General features: G+C 40.6%; 1 protein-coding gene across 1 annotated transcript in view; it reads left to right on the top strand.

The window, feature by feature from the left end:
- The first annotated feature begins 6,250 nt into the window (after window positions 1-6,250).
- The window catches only part of lrrc4ba (leucine rich repeat containing 4Ba), a 32,274-nt gene continuing 25,728 nt past the window's right edge, over window positions 6,251-12,796 (top strand). The window contains exon 1 of the mRNA XM_086092493.1: window positions 6,251-6,620. The gene's annotated coding sequence lies outside the window, so the exon portion shown is untranslated. The remainder of the gene's footprint in view (window positions 6,621-12,796) is intronic.

Here is a 12,796-nt window from a genome sequence, read left to right as displayed (position 1 = left end):
GTATATATACGTATGTATACGTATATATATATATACGTATATATACGTATATATATATACGTATACATACGTATATATACATATACGTATATATACATATACGTATACATACGTATATATACATATACGTATATATACGTATACATACGTATACGTATACATATATATACGTATACATACGTATACATATATATACGTATACATACGTATACATATATACGTATACATACGTATACATACATACGTATACATACGTATACATATATACGTATACATACGTATACATACATACGTATACATACGTATACATACGTATATATATATATATACGTATACATACGTATATATATACGTATACATACGTATATAAATATACGTATACATACGTATATATACGTATACGTATACATACGTATATATACGTATACGTATACATACGTATATATGTATACGTATATATGCATACGTATGTATACGTATATATGCATACGTATGTATACGTATATATGCATACGTATGTATACGTATATATGCATACGTATGTATACGTATATATGCATACGTATGTATACGTATATATGCATACGTATGTATACGTATATATGCATACGTATGTATACGTATATATGTATACGTATGTATACGTATATATGTATACGTATGTATACGATACGTATGTATACGTATATATATATACGTATGTATACGTATGTATACGTATGTATACGTATGTATACGTATGTATACGTATACGTATGTATACGTATGTATATTAATACGTATGTATACGTATACGTATGTATACGTATGTATATTAATACGTATGTATACGTATGTATACGTATATATGTATATACGTATGTATACGTATATATGTATATACGTATGTATACGTATGTATACGTATATATGTATACGTATGTATACGTATATATGTATACGTATGTATACGTATATATGTATACGTATGTATACGTATGTATGTATACGTATGTATACGTATGTATGTATACGTATATATGTATACGTATGTATGTATACGTATATATGTATACGTATATATGTATACGTATGTATGTATACGTATATATGTATACGTATGTATGTATACGTATATATGTATACGTATGTATGTATACGTATATATGTATACGTATGTATACGTATATATGTATACGTATGTATACGTATATATGTATACGTATGTATACGTATATATACGTATATATGTATACGTATGTATACGTATATATGTATACGTATGTATACGTATATATGTATACGTATGTATACGTATGTATGTATACGTATGTATACGTATGTATGTATACGTATGTATACGTATGTATGTATACGTATGTATACGTATGTATACGTATGTATACGTATGTATACGTATGTATACGTATATATATATACGTATGTATACGTATATATGTATACGTATATATGTATACGTATGTATACGTATATATGTATACGTATGTATACGTATATATGTATACGTATGTATACGTGTATATATGTATACGTATGTATACGTGTATATATGTATACGTATGTATACGTGTATATACGTATGTATATATATATATGTATGTATACGTATGTATATATATATATGTATGTATACGTATGTATATATATATGTATGTATACGTATGTATATATATATGTATGTATACGTATGTATATATATGTATGTATACGTATGTATATATATATATGTATACGTATGTATATATATATGTATACGTATGTATATACATATACGTATGTATACGTATGTATATACATATACGTATGTATACGTATATATATACGTATACGTATGTATACGTATGTATACGTATGTATACGTATGTATACGTATGTATACGTATGTATACGTATGTATACGTATGTATACGTATGTATACGTATGTATACGTATGTATACGTATGTATACGTATATATACGTATATATACGTATGTATACGTATATATATACGTATATATACGTATGTATACGTATATATATACGTATATATATATATATATACGTATGTATACGTATATATATACGTATATATATATACGTATGTATACGTATATATATATGTATATATATATATATATATATATATATATATACGTATACATACGTATATATATATATACATACGTATACGTATGTACGTATACGTGTGCGTACGTATGTACGTATACGTGTGCGTACGTATACGTATGCGTACGTATACGTATGCGTACGTATACTTATGCGTACGTATACGTATGTACGTATACGTGTGCGTACGTATACGTGTGCGTACGTATACGTGTGCGTACGTATACGTATGCGTACGTATACGTGTGCGTACGTATACGTATGTACGTATACGTGTGCGTACGTATACGTATGTACGTATACGTGTGCGTACGTATACGTATGTACGTATACGTGTGCGTACGTATACGTATGCGTACGTATACGTGTGCGTACGTATGCGTATGCGTACGTGCGCGTATGCGTACGTGCGCGTATGTGTTTATATACGCGTATGTGTGTATATACGCGTAGGTGTGTATATACGCGTAGGTGTGTATATACGCGTAGGTGTGTATATACGCGTAGGTGTGTATATACGCGTAGGTGTGTATATACGCGTACGTATGTATACACATACGTGTGTATACACATATACGTGTGTATACACATATACGTGTGTATACACATACGTGTGTATACATACGTGTGTATACATACGTGTGTGTATATATTTATATATGTGTGTATATATATATGTGTATGTATATAAATAAACTTGTTTTTTGATCCGTTAAGATTACACCAACAAAAGATTTGAACTACAGGCAGAATGTTTCACTTTTTCCTTTAGTATTAATTTTACAACAGAGAGAAAATTTGGCAAAAATAAGCCCATGTTTTTTTCCCATTTGGGGGGGGGGGGGGGGGTTGTGTTTTACCTCATTGTCTTGTATTATATTGTGTCAACCAAAAAACTATGCTAACATAATCGGTTGAGCTCTGCTATTGGCAAGACTGAACCTTACTGCATTATTAGGGTACAAAAGGAATGGATCGGTTGTTTTGACTTAAAAACAATAGTGTCCTTAACGTCTCTCATCCTGATGTGTCTGTGTGTGCAGGTGTGTTTCTCGCAAACTTCCCCAATTCTGTGCAACAAGTGCAGGAGGCGTGCTTGAAATATGAGCGCAATTGCATGGCGACCAAGTGTGAAAGTTCCCTAAAGACAAGCGGCCAAATGAAGACATATGGCGTGCCCTTTTTATTGTTCTTTTATCAAAGAAACCATTTTTAGTCACTGACATAGTGACAGGGACCATTTTTAATTTTGGTTGGGTCCCGGGACAACCGTTGGTATTGTGCTCCAAAGTCTCTGCTAGGTATAGATAATAGATAATGCGTTTGTCAGACAGTGCTATTGCGTTAGCAGCCATATACTCAACATACAAGGTCTGACCATTTCCCTGGTTATGAGACTACCGGTAGCTTCTGAGGTCGTGCAGGAAACGTGTGAAAGAGAATAGTAGCACAAAGGCCCTCGTCCAAACTTTCTGCAATTGTGACATTTTACACTAGACGGTTCTCTCACCCAAGCATTTCTTACATCACACCAGGATAGGTCGTGTCACCCCACTTCAAGGTAAAGTAATTGAGCCATGTATTTTTGTTGTGTGTAAAACTGCATGCAGTTGCCCCTTTCATCATGCTCGTCAAAACTGGCTGTTCCTGCATCACTTGCAACCCTGCAATTTCCCACATTCTGAGACAGTGTCAGAGGTGTCTCTGTGAAAGGGAATTGTGCAATGCCAGGCCGGGGAGTGTGAAGTTGAACACTTGACTTTTCCTGTCCTGTTGTCACTATTTGACAAGTATTTTATAATCCCGCAAACTGTGTAGCCCCTTCCACATGCCTGTCAAATCAGCCTACCTGTCTCGGTACCTGTCACACAAAACAGCCAAATGTCCTTGATTTGATGGGCAGTGTGAAAAGAATTATGCACTCAGCAGTGTTGCACTGATGGCTGAATGGGGGTCTAGGGGAGAATTGAAGTCTATTTGGCGGTGAGAAAGGTAATGTCATAAATCCGGGACGGAGGTGTGAAGCTTCACACCCGAGACTCACTTCTCCCGCCCTGTATTGTATACATCCCACAAGCACGTGTTTATCTACTCTAATCATCTGAATTTGAGATGCTGCTGTGTGAAATCACCCTCAATCACAGCAGTACCCATCCCTGATTGGCTTCTGTGTGAAAGGCAAAGGCCGATAGGCTCGAAAATGCCACCCGAGGCGCTTCCAGGCTAACGCCGGCGGCCATCTTTATCCAGTCTCATGCGGTATGCGTGTGTGTTTGTGCGTTAAAGGCTCTGCAGCACAAACAGGGAGAGGAGGGTGTGTGCGCGCGCGTGTGTGTGTGTGTGTGTGTGTGTGTGTGTGTATGTGTGTTTTTAGGGGGGTGCTTATTTAAATAATGAGGCATGGAGGGAGGGGTGTGGAGTCAGGGTGGGAGGTAGAGTGACAAAAGAGGAGGGAGACATCCGGAATGACCATAATACACACAGTGAAGTAGGGAGGGGTGTCTGTGTGTGTGAAAGGCAGGGGTGGGGGGTGTTGGCGGGGCGGAGAGGGGAGGGATCTCCACTGCACTGTTGTGTGACTGGAAATTTAATAGCAGCCACACTGAGGGAGCCACTAAACAAGCTGCTGCTGTATGTGAGGCATCATAACGGCGGACCCTCACTGCAGACGGCGTGTAAGGCGAGTGGTGGTGGTGGGGTGGGGGCGGCTAATAAGCAATTACATAGTGCTCATTAAGTGCATGAGGGGCGCATACAGCAGCAGTCACGTGTTCAAACAGAAGAACAGGTTGTTTGTCCTGTTGCTGTGGGGAAAGCGATAGTGGGCTGCACATAAACACGGATGGAATCTTCAGCTGCTTCACATCTGTGTTGCCTGGAAGCCCACCAACCTATGGAATCAGTCAGCTGCTATTCACAGATGTGGTGCACGTTCACAACAGTCGCTAAACATCTGTATTGCATGGATCCTCTGGTACCTGTCAACTGCTGTTCCACTACTAGTAGTGCTAGTAGTAGTAGTTAAGTGCTTCTGAGATGGATCAGCATTCCCAAGAAACCAGAGGTGATTGATCTTGCATGCAACACAGATGTGAAGCAGGTCTCAAAAACATTTACTCACCTAACGTTTTCCAAAGTCAAGAATTTGCATGTAGACTGAAAGCATATCTGGAATAAAGAGTTGTTTCTGACAACTGCTTCACACCTGTGTTGCATAAAAGTCCACCAATCTATGACATCTGCCAACTGCTGTTCGTCAACTTCTGGCACCAGTAACCTGTTGTTCTAGCCCTCTCGTACATGCTAAATGGGTGGTAATTTAAAGGTCCTGGCCTGGAAGGAATAGCAGTCCACAAGTGGATTCCATAGCTGTTGTGACATCCGTGTTGCATTGAAGTCAACCAATCACACGTATTTTTCCACCCCAGCTCACAGGAGCCAGCAGTTGGATTCTAACACAGATGTGAAGCAGTTGTCTGGAACGGTGCTTCTTCATCAAAGTCAAATGTCAGCTGTATGAACTGAAAGCAATCGTAAGATTTAGACCAGTGGTCCTGTGGCCTGGAAAGGCAGTTCACAGGTGGCCTCCATACAGTAAAGATGTGAAGCCGTTGTCACATTTGTGATGCATGAGGTCCACCAATTTCTGACACCTGTGAAATGCCATTCCATAGTAATTGCACACACATGAATAAACAAAAAAAACTAAAAGTACACTCTAAAAAGAGAATTGTTGACCAACTTAATACAATTGAATTAAGTTAATCCAAAGTGAATATATAAGGTTTAATGAACTCATAATCAATTTAACTTAATATATTCACTTTGGATTAATTTAATTGAAGTTGGTCAACAATTCTCTGTTTAATCTTAAATTAGTTCAATAATTCTTTTTAGAGTGTAAAAGGCTAAACTGAAACTAATAAAAACTCAAATAAAACAAAGTATTTACAATTTTTTTTTATAAAACCTAACAAACCCGCTCAGAAAACTAATTAAAACGAACGTGGTTATAAAAACAAAACTCAAATCTGGGTGCGAGTGCGTCTGTGCATGAGTGAGCATGAATGTGTGCACGCCGCACCGACTGCGCGTGGGCGTTGTCACGGCGACCGCTCCGGTAAGCAAGGTGACGCAAACCGCAGAACGCGTGCGTGGGAATCGAACACGCGCCCCCAGGCACACTTTCACGCTGTAATGAATAATCGTCGTCATTCATAACGACCACTTGCTCGTCTTGTATTTGAGGCGTTCAGGCAGCTCACGTGCGTTCCGGAAGCATCATCATCCTCATTGGAGAGAGAGACTGGAGACGAAGGTGGAGAAAGAGAGAGAGAGAGCGAGCGAGTGAGCGAGCGAGGGAGGGAGGGAGGTGGAGGAAGACATCCTCCCATTCCGCGACCACTCTGCAGAGGAGCACGTCGTCGCCGCTGCTGCCGTGAGAGCGCTCGGTGCAGGATGCATCTTTTCCCGCCGGCGCCGTCCCCATCGCTCGCCTCTTTTCCCGCCAAGGTGAGCCGCCTTTGTCTGTCAGTCCTTTCGTCTGTCTCTACTTCTGAGGATGGATGGCATCCACGCAGCAACATTTCAGCGCGCGCGCGCGCGCGTGCAGGCTTCGGTCCCACTCTTTGGAATTATCCGCATCTTGCACCTGCGCCGGGGACGACTTGGAAAATCCACGAATGACTGCGTGCGAGTGTGTGTTTGCTGATGCGTTGGTCTGTGCGTGAGAGAGTGTATATGTGTGTGAGTAGTCAGCTGATTTGCTTACTCAGAATTCAACAGATTCAACCCCCCTCCCCAATCTAGCGCTGGTGGTCTCACCTTGAGTCCCCCTCCCTTCTCCCACTGTCATCCATTAATGGCACTTGTTTGCGCAGATAATCCATTTCCCACCTCCCCTCCGCCGTGATAATCACGGGAAATTGCGCAGGCACCTTGCGGGGACTGCTGCATGTGCGCCGGCTTAGGCATGTGAGTCAGTCAGAGACAAACCCCCCCCCACCCCCCCCCCCCCCCTTCTTATCTCCCACTCCCCACCCCACCTCCGCCGCTCCTTAAGACCCGGCCCACACTCACCCCTGCACCCCCGGTGGTGAACAAGCAGCAGATAGAGGGCTTACGAAGGAATAATGTGTCTTAATGGGGGTGAAAGGGGGCAGTGGGGTGCGAGTCAGCACCATTGGGGAGCAGGAATTGCGTAAAAAGTCACCTGTTCACGGCCGATGTTTGATTTGTATTCATGACGGCCAAGATTCAGAGCATGGTGCGTCATGTGCAAATGCCTCCCTAATCAAACCCCTTTCACCAAGACAGGAATTTTATCACCTGGGAATGGGGAAGTTGGAGGTATTATCAGATAACTGTCATTTTAAGTCGCCTTTTGGAGGTGGAGGTGTTGAAGTTGACCCACAAAGTTATCAGCTTCAGAGGTGGTATGATAGCCCCTTTCGTACTGCCAATATGGGTAAGCTTTCCCCTATGTCGCTGTCCTGTGTGAAAGAGACGAGCACAGAATGGCATCAGATGTCGTATCAGATCACCTCTTTTCATGCTGTTTTTCCAGGGGTAAAATCACCGACACTAAAGTGTGTGGAAGTATTGCAGACCCACAAATTTACTTTCTTCAAAGGTAGTCGAAGATCAATTACTCTCACACTGCCTTGAAAATTCGCCTTTTCCGTGTTGACATTCAGTGTGAAAGGGGGCCTGCAAATTTGCCAGCTTCAGAGGTAGCTCAGGTCGTCCCCTTTTTGTCCATCAAAGTCATGTTTTTCCCAATTTAGAAATACTGAATCCTAAAAATAAAGTTTTTCGTGACGAGTACCCATGTGGTGTTGTAGTCAACTTGCTAATATTTTCGGCTTCAGGGGTAGTATCAGGTAGCCCCTTTCTGCCAATCAATTATGGTTTCCCTTAATTATTATTTTGTGTAAACAGCCGTGCTAATTTTCCTGATTCGGAGGTATGATGGTTAGTAACTGTCAACATTTTCTTTTCTTGTCTTGCTGTTCGGTATGAATGGCTCCAAGTCAACTTTTGTGGTAGTATCAGATCGCCCGTTTCTGCTCGTCAGTCAACTTTCTCTCGTGTTTTTTGTGTGAAGGGATGGAATGGGGTATCGAAGTTGTCCTACACATTTGTTGGGATTAACCAATAGCCCCTTTCTGTCTTCTCTTTATGTCTTGCTGTTTTGAGTGAAAGGTATCGATACGGAATTGGGGGTGCAGGTGGTATTAGGCTGGCCCTTCAGCCTGTGAAAATGAGCTTTTTCCCGGCTTTTTTGGACTCTTTGTTTCATGTGAAAGGTACTGACGCCAATTGGGGATTTGTCGGTCAGCCCTGGAATTTTCCTGCTTCTGTGGTAGTATCCGAAAGCCCCTTTCTGACTGTCAATGTGTCCCCCAGATTTTTCTGTCTTATTGTTCTGCGTGAATAGTGCAGACACAAACTGGCGAGTTGAATTTTCCGCCTGAAGTGGTAGTATCTGATAGCCCCAACCATCAACGTTATCTTCTTCACAGCTTGTTTTTGTCTTATTGTTTTGTGTGAATGGTACCAACACAAATTGGGTAGTTCTTGAAATTTTCTCCTTCACTGGTAGTAGTTGTGGAATTTCCCCTTTCCTGCCGTCAATAGGCATCTTCCGCAAGTGTAGTTTAAGGTAGGCCGCATGAGTTGCGAGGAACATCTCCGCTGCTGCATTAGGGGGCAAACCGAGTAACACTTGCCCTAAATTTGGTGTGTGTGTGTTTGTGTGAAAGTGTGTGCTTGCATACAGTACGTGAGTGCGCGTGTGCTCGCCCAGACAGCAGCAGAGGGGCCGAGATTATGGATGGCAGAAAAAGTGCCGTAATCAGGGCGAGCGAGTCAGCGAGAGGCGCTGATGTCTTCATAGGACGGCCGCGGATGGAAAACACGACGGCACCAGACCGAGAGTTTGCCTTTCTAGATTATTCCTTGCAGAATGAGAACAGATTCTGATTTACAGTATATTAAAAACAAAATGTACAATTGAGCCACTGAGAACTAGATGGGCTAAGTTTTCTTTTATTTATTTTTTATTTTTTTTGGGGGGGGGTAGTCATTTGCTGGAGAGTGAGAGTGCATGTAACATCCTCTGGATGTTTTTTTTGTTGTTGCAGAAATTGTGTTTGTAACTCAGATTTCGGCATGTTGCTAAATATGTTTTTTGGGACATGGACCATATTGGATAGCCTCTTATTTTCTTTCCTTTTTTCATTCCGCGAGCAGAAACCCGCCTTTCCCTGCTCTCGTGAAGGTCCACTGCCGACCGCAATGCCAACCAGCTGCCGCGAGTATTAGGCTATAAGGAAGGTGGGGGGAGGGGTTCAAAATTGTGAGGGTGGAGTTCGCGCTGAGCTCCTGACGTATAAAACCGAGTTGATTTTTGTGAAAAAATGCACAAAATGAGTTCTGAGTTGAAAAATTAGTTTTGTGCTGTTCTTCAATGGTCATTTTTAATGCGGGTGGGGGTGGGGGGGTAATGACAGTATGTGGTTATTTTGTGGTCTGCTTCAAACATTTTGTTGTTGGATTGTATTTGTTATATACATGCATTGGGAAATGTATTATGAAAATTACAATATATTAAGAGCACATACTGTGTTTAACTCATTCACTGCCATTGACGGCTATAGACGTCAAAAATTCATTTGAACTATTTCTATTAGTTTAACATTTTTTTCCCACTTTTGTTAGAAAAAATGTATTGTACATTTAGAACAGATCTAAAATGTGTTAACTAGTGAAGTAATGCGAATGATTATGATACATTTTTTAATCATCTTAAAAAAAAAAAAAGATTAGTAAAAATAAATAAATAAATAATTACAATTACTTTAAAAAAAAAAAAGAAAAAAAATACTATTAAAAATTAGGGGAGTCAGGCGATTCATTTTTTGGGGTAATTAATCGCATGACTTCACTAGTTAACTCACGATTAATCACACATTTTGTATCTGTTCTAAATGTACAATATTTTTTTTTATCTAGGTTCTATACTCTTGTTAACAAATATGGGAAAAAAATGTTAAACTAATAGAAATACTTCAATTTGTTGTATTTTGTTTCGTCTGTAGCCGTCAATGGCAGTGAATGAGTTAAAAATGCCACTTTGTCCCCCAGTAGCACTGCTGAAAAATTGTGGCCCCCTCCAGCATTTAAGTTGCTCGTCCCTGACCTACCATATTTCTTTATCATTTTATTCAAAGGGAGCCGTGTTGGATTCCTCTTTTTCGTCGAAAATGCTTTTAGGCATTATAGTTTTTTTTTGTTTTGTTTTTTTCAAACAACAAAACAAAACCCTTTTTTTCTATCGTAAATATAGACGTCAATTCTAAGCGAATTTTCGCTATTCTCGCCAAATAGCGGGGGTCCACAGTATCCTAGCATAGCGTTGGTTGCTTGTCAGGTCAAGTGAGGTTGAGTTGCACTTGTTGTTGCGTCCCTCAGGGACCAGCATGCATTGCAGCTCTTGGGCGCTTGTTGTTTTTGGGGTCAGTGATGCCATAAAAGCCTCGGTGGTCCCACTGCCATCGTTTAGCAAGTAAACATTTACACGGTGGATGGCGAGAAGCCGAGCGTCACGCCGCCTCTTGTGAGCCAACCCGCTCACTTTCCGAGGCGCCCGGGGTGCAGCGTCGCACCAGATAAGACCTCATCTGAGTGCTGATGTCACAGGGTCGGGGGGGGGGAGTGGATTGGTGATGGGCACACAGGAACCAACCGGTGTAATGTTTGCACGCTTTGGACCATTCCTCTCAGTTTGTTCCTCAAGGGAGGGGGGGGGGGGTGACTCAGTGGCGTGGTTTTATTTACACGTTTTGCCCTCTTTGCACTTTTCTCCCGCAGCGCTGGTGAATGCGTCCAAGTTCCAATTTTGCTGCGTTGGGGTCATCCAGTCAACTTAGCTTTTGCACTTGTTTTGAATGCAAGCACTTAATTTACAGCAAAAAGAACATTTGAAGAACTGGAGCAGCGCACAGCTATAAAGGGCCCTCGCAACCCTGGCCACGTTGGAGCACTTGCACGTTGGGGTAATGGCACAAATTAAAAAACAACTCAGAAATAGAATAAATGTTTTGCCAGGCCCTGTGTGTGTGCAAGGTATCATGAGTTTTCTCTGGAAAAGGTGCATCGTCATGGCAACGGTGTGCAACAAAAGAAAAAGCTTACAATAACGTTTCATCTTATACATCTTTAGATGAGACACCCCAAAGTTTGAAGACAATTGTATACATCCTGTGAGAGGAGTTTGTTAAAACATGACCTCTATAAAAGACCAAAAATGGCGGCAAATTCCAAAATAACTAAAATGGCAGACTTCTTGTTGGGTTTAGCATATGGCTAACACCAAAAGACTTGCACACGGTCAACTGGGGTTGCTTTGTTAAAAATTCATAGGGGGTGCTTTTGAGACATTTTTTTGAAAAAAAAAAATTCTAAAACAAAGATTTTTTTTTATACCGGGTTTGATCTGCCTTCAAAATGTAATGCGTTTTTGTCCAAGTTTTGACTCTCAAAAGCGCATCATTTTTCATTGCAAACAGTGCATCGCCATGGCAACAGTGTGCCATGAAAGAAAACCTTTTCAATAACTTTTCATCTTAAACATCTTTAGATGAAATACGCAAAGTTGAAAGACTGTCGGAGTCATTCTGTAGGAGGTGTTTGTTAAAATATATGACCTCTATAAAAGGCCCGCAAAAATGGTGTCAAATTCCTAAATAAATCAAAATGGAGGACTTCCTATTAGATTTAGAATATGGCTACAAAATACTTTTTTGTACATCATGAGCTGTTGCATTATGCCTCCCAATTTTCATGGATGCAGCTGAAACATACAACCCCTGTGTTTGTCCCAGGTGTTGAGATGGTACAGCTAAAGTTTCGAGTCAATCGGGTCAAAAGTTTGACGTCTATCGATCGGCCAAAATTGGGCGTTCAGATACTCATAACTTACTTGGTGTCCATTTTTGCTTGAAAGGCATTTTTGCACGGGTGAAAATGCGCCTCCCATTTTTCATAGCCTTATGTCAAACAAAACGGTATAGGTCTCTGTTAAACCTATGTATAGAACCTTTTTTTTCTTGAGAATGTAAAAAAAAAAAAAAAAAGTATTCACCAGGCCCGATGTGTGTGTAAAGTTTGAAGAGTTTTTGTTTATTTTCAGGGTCTCAAAGATGCAATTTTTCGCTTTTGGGCCCTAGAAAGTGTGGAGCTCCTGAATGCTCAAATGAAAGGAACATAAAGATCTTTCTTCTTTCCCTCCTTTGGGGAATCAGAACACAACTTGATACAATCTGAGGCCACCAACAGGCTAATAGTGGAACAGCAGGCAGACTCGAACTTTATCCTCCACACTTTTTTGATGCGCAAAAACTCCCACATAATACAACCGATGTATAGCCTACTGTTCACGTTTCAACTTGCTTAAAAAAGTCACGCCATCCTGGGAATATATCATCTGATTCCACATTACTTACCGTTTTCACGCAATTTAACATTTAATATCAACTTTTCCTCGTTTATTTTCGATAGGACAGACATTGAATTTTTTCCAAGTCACTTTGCACGCCCGCTTCCATACATACAACTTATCATCATTACCAGCTGTCTGATAAAGTGCATTGGCCAGTAATCAGGAGGTCATGGCTTTGAATCCC

This window comes from Leptonotus elevatus, chromosome 1 (genome assembly GCF_054856555.1).
Source record: "Leptonotus elevatus isolate MCC_2025b chromosome 1, RoL_Lele_1.0, whole genome shotgun sequence".
Lineage (NCBI taxonomy): Eukaryota > Metazoa > Chordata > Actinopteri > Syngnathiformes > Syngnathidae > Leptonotus > Leptonotus elevatus.
Note: the sequence above shows the minus strand (reverse complement) of the source record. Positions and strands in the feature narration are given on the sequence as shown.